The sequence below is a fragment of the Macrotis lagotis genome, chromosome X (genome assembly GCF_037893015.1).
Source record: "Macrotis lagotis isolate mMagLag1 chromosome X, bilby.v1.9.chrom.fasta, whole genome shotgun sequence".
NCBI lineage: Eukaryota > Metazoa > Chordata > Mammalia > Peramelemorphia > Peramelidae > Macrotis > Macrotis lagotis.
The window spans coordinates 87986724-87996968 of record NC_133666.1 but is presented as its reverse complement, the minus strand read 5'-3'; the positions used below and the strand labels follow the sequence as shown (position 1 = coordinate 87996968).

The window sequence follows — 10245 nt, the reverse complement described above, 5'->3', positions numbered from 1 at the left end:
CCAAGGTCTTCCACTGCATCCATGGCCATCTTCAGTCATACTGATTTATATCTGGCCACTGGACCCAGAGGGCCCTGAAGGACAAAGTGAGCCTGGTGACTCTACACAGCCCTCTCTCACTTAAATCGGATCATGGCATCAACTCCTTTATATCATCTTACACTCGAAGAACATAGGTAATTTAATTTGATAAGTGCTGAGAAGTATTGACATCCCATCAACTATCTGGCAAACCACTTCTCTTTTATCTTATCTGTTTGTTTCTATATCAGATTCTGTATTCTAACTTTCCTCAACCTTCTCCAGCTGTTGTCTTTGGAGTTACTAGATGTGATTTTGTTTTAGTTTGCTTCTATATACTGCACACCTAATCTTATCCACTGTTCTGCCTTTCACTTTTTAACAGGCTACAACTGTGTTCTGGACAGCTAAGTGTCCCACTGGAGTCTAAATTTTTTTGCCCAAATGAAGTCAGTCAGGAAATGTGAGACAGGATTAAAACAGCAGTTTTTATCATATTCACTGATTTGTAGTAGAGTTGTTTGCTCTATCATTGATAATCACTGACTGAAGCCCCATTCTTTCCTCTTTCCCCTGCTCAATTATTACTACCCTCAAGATTGTGGACTTCTTTTAAAATATTTTCATTGACATTTTCTGTTTCTTACATCACTAGTGTATCACTTTTGTCTCTTCCTCTCTCCCTTCTTGAGTGTCATACCATATGCCAATTCATATTTCTTGTTTTAGGGAGGAATAGATGCATTTGGAAAAGAATGTTATTTGTATAACCCCTGTGGACCTCTCACCTCTTGGACAAGGTATGGTGATGTTGTCTTCCCATGTTTTGCTTTTTCACATTTCACATTTTTCACATTTTGCTTTTAATTTTTTTTGCTGTGCCATTCCTTCTGATGAAATTGGTGTAGTTACCATAGACACATACAGTTTTCTTGGCTTTGCTTATTTCACTTTAAATCAGTTCACAAAGATGTTTCCTTACTTCTCTCTATTTTTCATGTCCATCTTTTCTTTCCTTCTTTTTTTGTAACATTTATTTATTATTGTTAAATTTTTAAATGTATTCTCTAAATGGCACAGAATCCAAATTTTCCTTCAGTAAAACACTTGTAGTTTCATTTCAGGAAATCCTGGAAGATATTTGTTTTACCCATTTAACTTAGCTCAAGGTTGCTTGACAATATTTAGTAATACTATTATAACCCAGAAGGGGAAACCTACACATGCAGCTTTGCCAACAGGTAAGTTTTTCAGAGAAACAAGTATTTATCTGATGAGAAGTCAAACCAAAATCAACACATGTCATCTCATTTTTGACCAAAACTCATCAATTTACAAAGGCCTTACAAGAAATGTTCTTTCTCTTAACTCAAAACAAACATGGAGGCAAATAATGATATCCACTAATTAATTGCTCAGGTTTAAACAGAAGATGACTAGACATTATTTTCAGTATCACCATTAAATAAATTTCCATGACTGAAGATATTTCTCTCATGGAAGAACATTTTGAAACACTCTATGTTTGTCCTTCGTTTTTGATGGAGACCACAACATCAGGGAGGTGATGCCCTGCCAAGCACACGAATTGGATTTGAATGTGGGAGGGTAGGTGCTGTGCTAAGTCACCAGCCTCACTTTCTCCTCCAGAGCCATCTGGGTCCAGTGGCCAGATATGAATCAGGAGGACTGGAGAAGGCCCTGGATGCAAGGTAATCAGTGTCAAGTGACTTGCCCTAGGTCACACAGCTAGTAAGTGGCAAGTGACTGAGGCAGGATTAGAACTCCCATCCTCCTGAATCCAAGTCCACTGCGCTATCCACTGAACCACCTTGCTGCCCTTCTGATACTGTAATGTATGAATGCATATATAGTTCTAATTGTATATACAATCCATATATTGACCACAAGGAGTATGCTGACAATCTATCTGTACACACAACAGAAATCATAATCCGATCCACTTCTACAAATAAAATCTATCAGGGTTTGGTCTGTTTTTTGAGATCCCTAAGTTTACTCACAATCATTCTGACTTTTAGGACTAGATTGTCTTTTATGAAAACTTATGTAAACTATCCCATAGTATCAGAGAACTTTATTCTAGTACCTGTAAGGGAGCTTACACAACTGGTCAAGAAAAAGTTTCCATATACATTCTTGCTACAATAGTCACAAATGATTAAATCTAAATCAGAAAACAAAATGAACCTGGTTCATTGTAAAATTCAGAATAGGTTTTCATTAAGTCTGGCTTCAGGCTGAGATTTTTTTTTGGTGCTATGATTATTAAAAAAAAAAACAAACCTGGGGAGAACACAATAAAGTTAAGAAGAAATCTGAGAAATCCTATAATGGGCATCAATGAAATTCATCAGTTTCTCTGAACCTTAAATTATATTAATGAAACTGGTAAATTGTCAAATAAAAAACTCAGGAAACACTTCTAATTTCTGGCTTAAAAACAAAATTAAATATTCCCATACTATAATTTAAACTTCACTTAATCTGCTGACCTCCATACAGTTGTTCATAGGAAAGTAAAATAACAAAAATCTATATGCAAATAAAAAGAAAAATGTCACTAGGTGAGGTATTAAAACTGCTTCTTTTGCTTATAAGTTGTGAACACTCTGCCTTAAGAGCAAAAACAGAGAATGTAGTTAAGAGACAGACCCTGACAGAGTCCTGTGAATATACCATGCTGTCTGTCCTCATTCTTCAGGGTCTTCAACATTGGGAAGCACTTTCAAGAATCAGGAGAACTGTTCTGAACTGCTTTAAAGAGAGGTTAGATCAAGCAGATAAGATACCCTCAGTGCTATTGTTCCAGCAACACCAATACAAAGCAAGTTCATCTGCATTTTCAGAACTAAGACATTTGGGCTGTGGAAGACCTTTCAAGCAAGGTAGGAGGATGGGAGAGACCAACAGTCTTTAAGGTACCAAAAGTAAAAAATGAAATCCCTGCATAGGAAGCCATTCTTATGAAAGTAGCCACCAGTCCTCTGAAAAATCCTTTCCTTTGCATCAATTGTTTTGAATGTATGAACGGTTCCTATGTATGTCTGTTCTCCTTTCCCCTGCAAACCCAGGTAAACTTTTAAGTCAACTCTGTAAGTGCAGGTGACGGCTGTCATCTTACTTTCCATGGAAGCAGTCACTAGCAGGTGTGTATATCCAGAAATCTCTAGTTTTGTGATAATTAACTTTTTTCTAATGCAGAAAGGACATAAACTCAATTATATCATATGGAAAGATTCTAATCACCTTTACTCCATTGTCTTTATATAGACCAAGGCAACCTTTGTTTCTGGGGACAGCACAGAAAGTAGAAAACAAGTCTAAATTTTTGCAATGGTGATTAACTATGCAACTATAATTATATGTTCTCTCGATCCAAAGGTAGTGTGTGGGACAATTGCCACTTAAATAAATTTTGGAGGTCTCTCAAGGTATGAAGAGAAAGCTTTATTCGTTTCTCGAGGAACTGGCCACAATCATTTACAGAGATTGAGGCAAAAGCAAAAGGCCCAAGAATCACATTTACTCTAACGGGATTCGTGTCCCCCACTGACCCCCACCACCACTGACCCACCCTCGTTAATGAGAAATGTGGTTTTACAATCTAAACTAATCTAGGGAAAAGAGCACAAAACTTCAGCCCCAGGAATTGAATGGTCATCTGGACTTCTAAAGATAAGGTGGGGTCAGTTGACTCTTCACCAATATCCCAGAGGTTGCTTTGTCAAGGGAAGAGGGGCACATGGTAAACTATTCTCCAATCTATAATATTCTACTGAAGAAATCTCAGACTTTATCCCACTCATTAGGATAGTGGTTTTGACACAACATCCTGTCCTTCATCCTACCCCAAAGAAGCCCAGCCAGTAGACATCCCTGTGAGCTGACTCTGTCTGTGGTGGGCTGGAGCCCCCACTTCCTGCTCCTCCAGTCCCAGGGGCTGCCAGTGCCACCATCTCTGCCTTGGGGCTTCCTGGGCTGGGGTGGGGGTACAAACAGAGCCCTGGGACCTTCAAGTGTTCAGCTCATGATGGAAAATGACCAGCTCAGCCTGGCAATTCCCTATAGGTCTGCCCTATAGCCCACCAGCTGAGATTCCAGTACTCCTGATGGGGTCCTGCCCACATATCCTTTCTTACAGCATGGTGATACTACTCTGTGACATTCATTGCCTTGCTTAGTCATTACATGGTGGATGAGCAACTACTTTGTTTCCAATGCACAGCTGTCCCCAAAAGTGCTGCTTTAAATGTTTTGTTGTATATGGAAACATTTTTTAATTATTGATGACTTCCTTGGGGTATAATGGAGTCTTTGTTTTAAAACTATTAAAGTACGTATAACTTCCTGTGTATAAATCCCAATTAATTTTCAAAATGATCATATCATGTCATACCTCTACTGACAATGTTTTAGTGTGTGTATAGTCTCATATTTTATTTATGTATGAAAACTATTTGTGTCATAAGAGAAATATGTTAGGACTCCATCCTAAGCTACTTTTTTCAAATAGTTATGTTTGGTAGGATTCACTTTCAAATCCATCTGTTGCTCTGGATTTTGTTCTCAGGAAACTTATTTTGACCTTGATCAATTTCTTTTTTTAAGACAAAATTATTGGAATCTTCTATGTCAGCGTCTGTTAACAAGGATGGTTTACATTTTGGTAAGTATTCATCTATTTCACGTAGAAGGTCAGTTTTGCTGGCATCTCCTTGAGTCAAATGACTCCTATATATTGCTTTAATGTCATCTTTGTTGGCTATGTATGTATCCTTTCATTTTTGAGAGCAGTCATTAGATTTTTTTTTTCTTGTTTTAATCAAATTAAATAATGGTTAATCTATTTTGTTTATATTTTCATAAACTCAACACTTACTTTTTCACTAGTTTATTTTTTAAATTTTCTTAATCTTATCATTGAATTTGCAATTTCAATTTTGATGTGTAAACGGATATTTTCATTTTTTCACCTAAATTTTAAAATTTCTTGCCCAGTTGCTTGTTTCTTTTTTCTGTGTTTTAGAAATATAAGGATTTAGTGATAGAAGGTTCTCCTAAGTCTTGTTTTGGTTGTGTCCCAGAAGTTTTTGGTATATTGCTTCATTTGTGTATTTCTCTTAAAAGAAATTATTGCTTCATTCTCTGATTTATTCTTTGTCTCATTCATTTTTAAGGTTATATTATTTATTTTCCAATTAATTTTTAATCTAAGTTTCCACAACTAGGCAGCTCATCTTGCACTTTGTTCTATAAAAGTTCAGTAAAGGTCTCCATTTAGTATTTCTGTTTTTTTCCATTTCCTTATGAGGTTTAATGCCCTAAGATTTGCTCGTTTTTTTAAAGGTGCCATGCACAGCTAAGAAAATAATATATTTCTTTTTATTTCCATCCTGTTTTCTCCAGAAATCTATCATATCTAACTTTTAAAATATTCTTGTCGTCTTCTTGATTTCTTTTGTATGTATATTATGAATAGATTTTTCTAATTCTGAGAGGGGAAAGGTGGGTTCATCCATTAGTATAGTTTGTCTATTTCTTTCTGTAAGTCATCTATTTTTCCTTTAAGAAGTCAGATGCTTGGCCATGATTGACATTACATTATTGTCTATGGTACCTTTAAGGAAGATAGAGTTTTCCTACTTATCTCTTTAAATTCGGTCTGTTTCAACGTTTTTGCTTTGTCTGAGATCCTGATTGCTACCCTTGCCTTTTATACTTCATTTAAGGTTCCAGAGGGAAAGGGATTGTCTGAAGCTTCAGAATTTTTCACATGGCTGTATTCCAATCTAGATATGGGGGTGTGTGGTGGTCCCAAATTGATGTGATTTGGAGAGAGGATTTTTCACTGCTTTCCTTAACCAGGAAGAAACCCAGATCATTCAGGATTCCAACTGATACTGCTCCTCAGGGTCCTTGTTCCATTGGGATCATAAGTGATGCTATTCCTCAGGGCCTCTCATCCCTTGTGACCAGAAATGATACCTACTCCTCAGGTTCTCTGCCTCCTTTTGCCCAAAATGCTCCTCTGTGCTCTTGAACTCTGTTCCAGAAGTCTCTATAAGTACTGGGCCCCCCAATAATCTCTTGCTAAAGAGCCACTAGGTCCCCTTACTATCTCTGACTGGAGAGCTCCCAAAGCTGAAACTGCTTGTCTGAGAAAGTTAATTATCTGAAAAATGAAATAATTTTCAGGTATAAAGTTTCCAAGTAAATAAACCAATGATTTAATGGAATGGTGAGAGTTTCCCTTAAGTCAGGTCAACTAATTCCTCAGTAATTAGTAATAGAGGAGAATTCACAGAGTTTATTCTTATAAAAGAAAAAGAGGATTTATAAAACATATCAGAAATATTAGGAAAGTTGTTTTGAACATAATTCAATTAGATTAGGCAAGTCATCCATCTGGTTACTTCTCCCAGACTTTCTGAACCCAAAGTCATACTGTGGTCAACATTGAGCTGTCAAAGCGAGATTACTCCAGAAGGTCTTGCCCCAAAGCTGAAGCATTTTATAACCAGAAATCTTCCTTTCAAGGGACCTGTGGTTACTAGACAAATTTGTGCTTTCATTTGCAAGAAAAGGAAATCTATCCTTTGAAGATTATACTACTCAGCTTATACTTAAACTCTAGCTAAGAGAACTTATTCAAGAAGTCAAAAGAATTTATCTTTCTCAACATGTCAAAAAGGGCAACTTAACCTTTTTTTAAAAGTTTCTTTTTATCTTTTGATCATTTTATTCCAACACTGATATATATGGGGTACTAAATTATTTTCTACTAATTAATAAAGTCTTAATCATCTATTCATTTACAAAATCTATAATTAGCCTTAGACTTAAGGCAATAGTTTTTTTAGATTGGCATACTTGTTAGTGTTAGCTTTTCCTAAATTGGGGAAGCTGAATCCTACAAAAGCAATGTCGGATTATTCATGTTGCATTATTGTATAAACCAATGAAAGTTGTTAATGCTAAAGCTAATGCTTGTGTCAAAGTTGCTAAAGTTTTAATGATTTCAACTAGTTTTTCAGTTGGTTCTTTAGAATCTTTTTCCTCCATGCTCTCTGATGATTCTACTAGGAATGCATACTATATTTTGTGAAATGTTGTTGCTCCATCTCTTAAGATGATCATTTGATTTCTGTTAGTTTTATTATTGCTATGATCACTTATACATCTGATAGTTTAATCTGATCACTTATGCATTTGATAATTTAATTGAACCAGACCTTAATACCTTCATTCATTTTTTTTTAGTTGTACATTGCTGAAGTGCAAATTTTCCAGTAGGATACATCAAGCTTCTCTTTCTGTTCACATAAAAGTTAATGTACATTCTCTGTGGGATTATAGATGCTGCTCCCAGACCCTTGCACTGACCATCCATAAAGATATTTGAAGAGATTTTTAACTCTGGAAGGACAACTAGAGTTTTTTCCTTGGGGTAGGTGGTGAATGTATGAGACTGAGTAATCAGAAAACTACTGTGCACTGAGAATGAGCTCTTTCCCTATTTTTGACTCTCCTCAAGGTAGCTGCCTGAACAGTGGCTTAGTCACAATCTTTTGAGAACTGGAAATATTCCCATCTGGGTCACTCAGTGGTGAGAGCACAGGACCTGCAGTTAGGAAGATCTGAGTTCAAATCCAGCCTCAGGTACTTAATACTTATGGGACCCTGGGCCAGCATAAATCAGAGTATTTCTAGCAAAGTACTCTTTCATCTTTTGGCCTCCCCAGTAAGACTGATAACCTATCTCAATGTCTCTGTGACCTTTCAGAGCTGTCTGGGGGCAGTAAGAGATTAGGAGACTTGACTGTGGGCTTGCTGCTGGTGTGGTCCAAAGCAGGACTTGAACTCTGAGCCTTCCTGACTCTGAAGCTGGCCCTTTGTCCTTATGTCTCACCCAATCCCTCTCTTCCATCTGGACACAGTCCAAGCATCCCTTATTCCATGAGCCTCTCATCATCCCCATTGCTGGTGACCTCACTCCCAGACTGCCTTGTACTTTGCCTTCATTTATTTTTATTCTCTGTATACTTTCATGCATTCCCTGTCTCATTAGAACAAAAGCTTCTAGTGCTTAGGAGCTGTGTCCCTGACAGTGTTTCCATCTCCAGAATCTTGCACAGGCCTGGTTATGCAGGAGTTATTTAAGAAATACATGGTGATTTCTGCATTTAGCCACCTGGCCTTCTTTGTGCACAGCACCTAGGAGGAACCAAATCAATAGCTACTGATGAATGATTTAATGAGTTGTAGGCCTATACTAGAGTGATTAGTAATGATTATGGTTTTATCTTTTATTTATTGAACATTGAACATTGTCATCAGCTGTCATTTTATTTTATTTATCATATCTAATATTGATTTATAGTTTAAATTGATAAGGGATAGGAGGTGTTGCTCTCCTACCTTCTGCCATGCTCTTTTCTAATTATGCCAACTGTTTTTTAATCCACTCTAGGGTTTGATTTGTTAAAAGGCACCACTGGGCACACCTCTCAGGACAACAACTTTGACCATAGTGTGGAATTGCCCAAAGACCTGGCTTCAGGGGAAGAAGGGAGGAGGACTTGGGTCAAATGCTGGTGAAGGGAGGGAGGCAAGGGATGGTGTAAAGATACATGGGGTCTGGGGACAGAGAATAGAGAACAGGAAGAAAATTGGTTGTTGGCCCGGTCAAAATCAAGAAGAGGAACATGGGAGGGACAGACACATATAGACTGGGCACGGCCACAGCCAAGAGAGGACAGGCCATGTGTGGAATGAAGAAAGACACAGGGTATTTATTCAATCATGGATGGACAGAAGACAGACACATGAATATCAGACGTGATAAATGCTAAGAATAGCCAAAAGTGTCCTCTCTCAGTACTTCAGGTCTCAGCTCAAGCCCTGATCCTGAGTCTACTGATGTGGAAGGAATCGCTCTGCAAATCCAAAACTGCTTTCTTTTCTCCTTTCCACCTCCATAATAAGCTCCAGATTCTTGACCAATTTAAACATTTTCATGGTATGCTATGTATCCCTTCCTCTTCCTCTCCTCCCTGAAAGCCATGCCATGTGACAAATTGTATGTTCTTGTTTTAGGAGGGAGAGAAAGTCAGCCTAGCTATATAATACACAGAGGAAAAGATATTTGTTGTGGGAGAAACTCTCAGAAACATTTTGGTTACTACCAGCTTACTCTCTTTGGAAGCACAGATGTGTGACTCAGAACAGTCAGAGGAAAAGACACTGGATGAAGATAATATTTTAAAGAATCCTTCACTTTAGCCTTGCTTTCTGGTGAAGCACCTTCTGTCTCTGGATGTGAAGGGGATAATACCTGGGGATAAAAATAATCTATCTAAGAAAACTCTCATCCCTACGCAATTGCCTTCTGTCAAAACAGCTCTCTGAACACTCAGAGGAAAAGACATTGTAGTAGAAGACACTCTCTGAGAACATTCTGGTGTAAGAAGGAACTCGGGAAGCCTTCTGGGGAAAGAAGTCAAGCTTTGAGAGCAACAGAGGGGGTCCTCCAGTATGTTCAGTGCATTCTGAGACCACCCCTTTGCTTCTCTTAATAAAGGTTGGTTTCTTTGTCCAGAAAGACTTCTCAGGTTCTTTCCCATACCACCCACTATAGGTTTGCTCCGTGTGAAAACACATCTAGCCTCCCAACCCTCAGCAGACAAGATGCTTGTGTCTGGAACCACATGCTCGAAGAACATCCCAATTATCTCGGTCCTGCTCTCTACAGAAGGACATCAAGAGGGCAAAAAGGATATTCCAGTAACTGAAGCCTTTGAAGCATTCCTGATGAAAAGACAAGAGCGGAAAACGTGACTTTCAAATCCAAATCCAAAAGAAGCATTAAAAGGTAAATATGAAAGAAATCCTAAGGAACACAATAAGGTTATACTTTCCTATAATGGAAAACGAATCAAAGATTTTCCAAGGATCTTATCATTATTAGTGGGGATAAAACAATTTTACATGGCAATGAGCCACAAAGGTAGGGATAATGTAAAATAAATGGATAGGTGTGAAATATGGATGCACTCGGAGAAGGTAAAAGGGAGGGAAAGTATGGAAAATTCTTATAATAGAAGAGTGAAATGATAAAAGAAGACCAATAATTATATGTAGGAGATTTTAGAAGAGGGACAGTAGAAAGAGATGGAAAAGGAGAGAGAGAGAGAAGGAGAA

At 37.7% G+C, this 10245-nt stretch overlaps 1 pseudogene; it reads right to left on the bottom strand.

Annotated features, from left to right (window-relative positions):
• Nucleotides 1-2659: 2659 nt before the first annotated feature.
• LOC141498743 (solute carrier family 25 member 16 pseudogene) lies at nucleotides 2660-9705 on the bottom strand (annotated as a pseudogene).
• Between the last annotated feature and the right edge of the window lie 540 nt (nucleotides 9706-10245).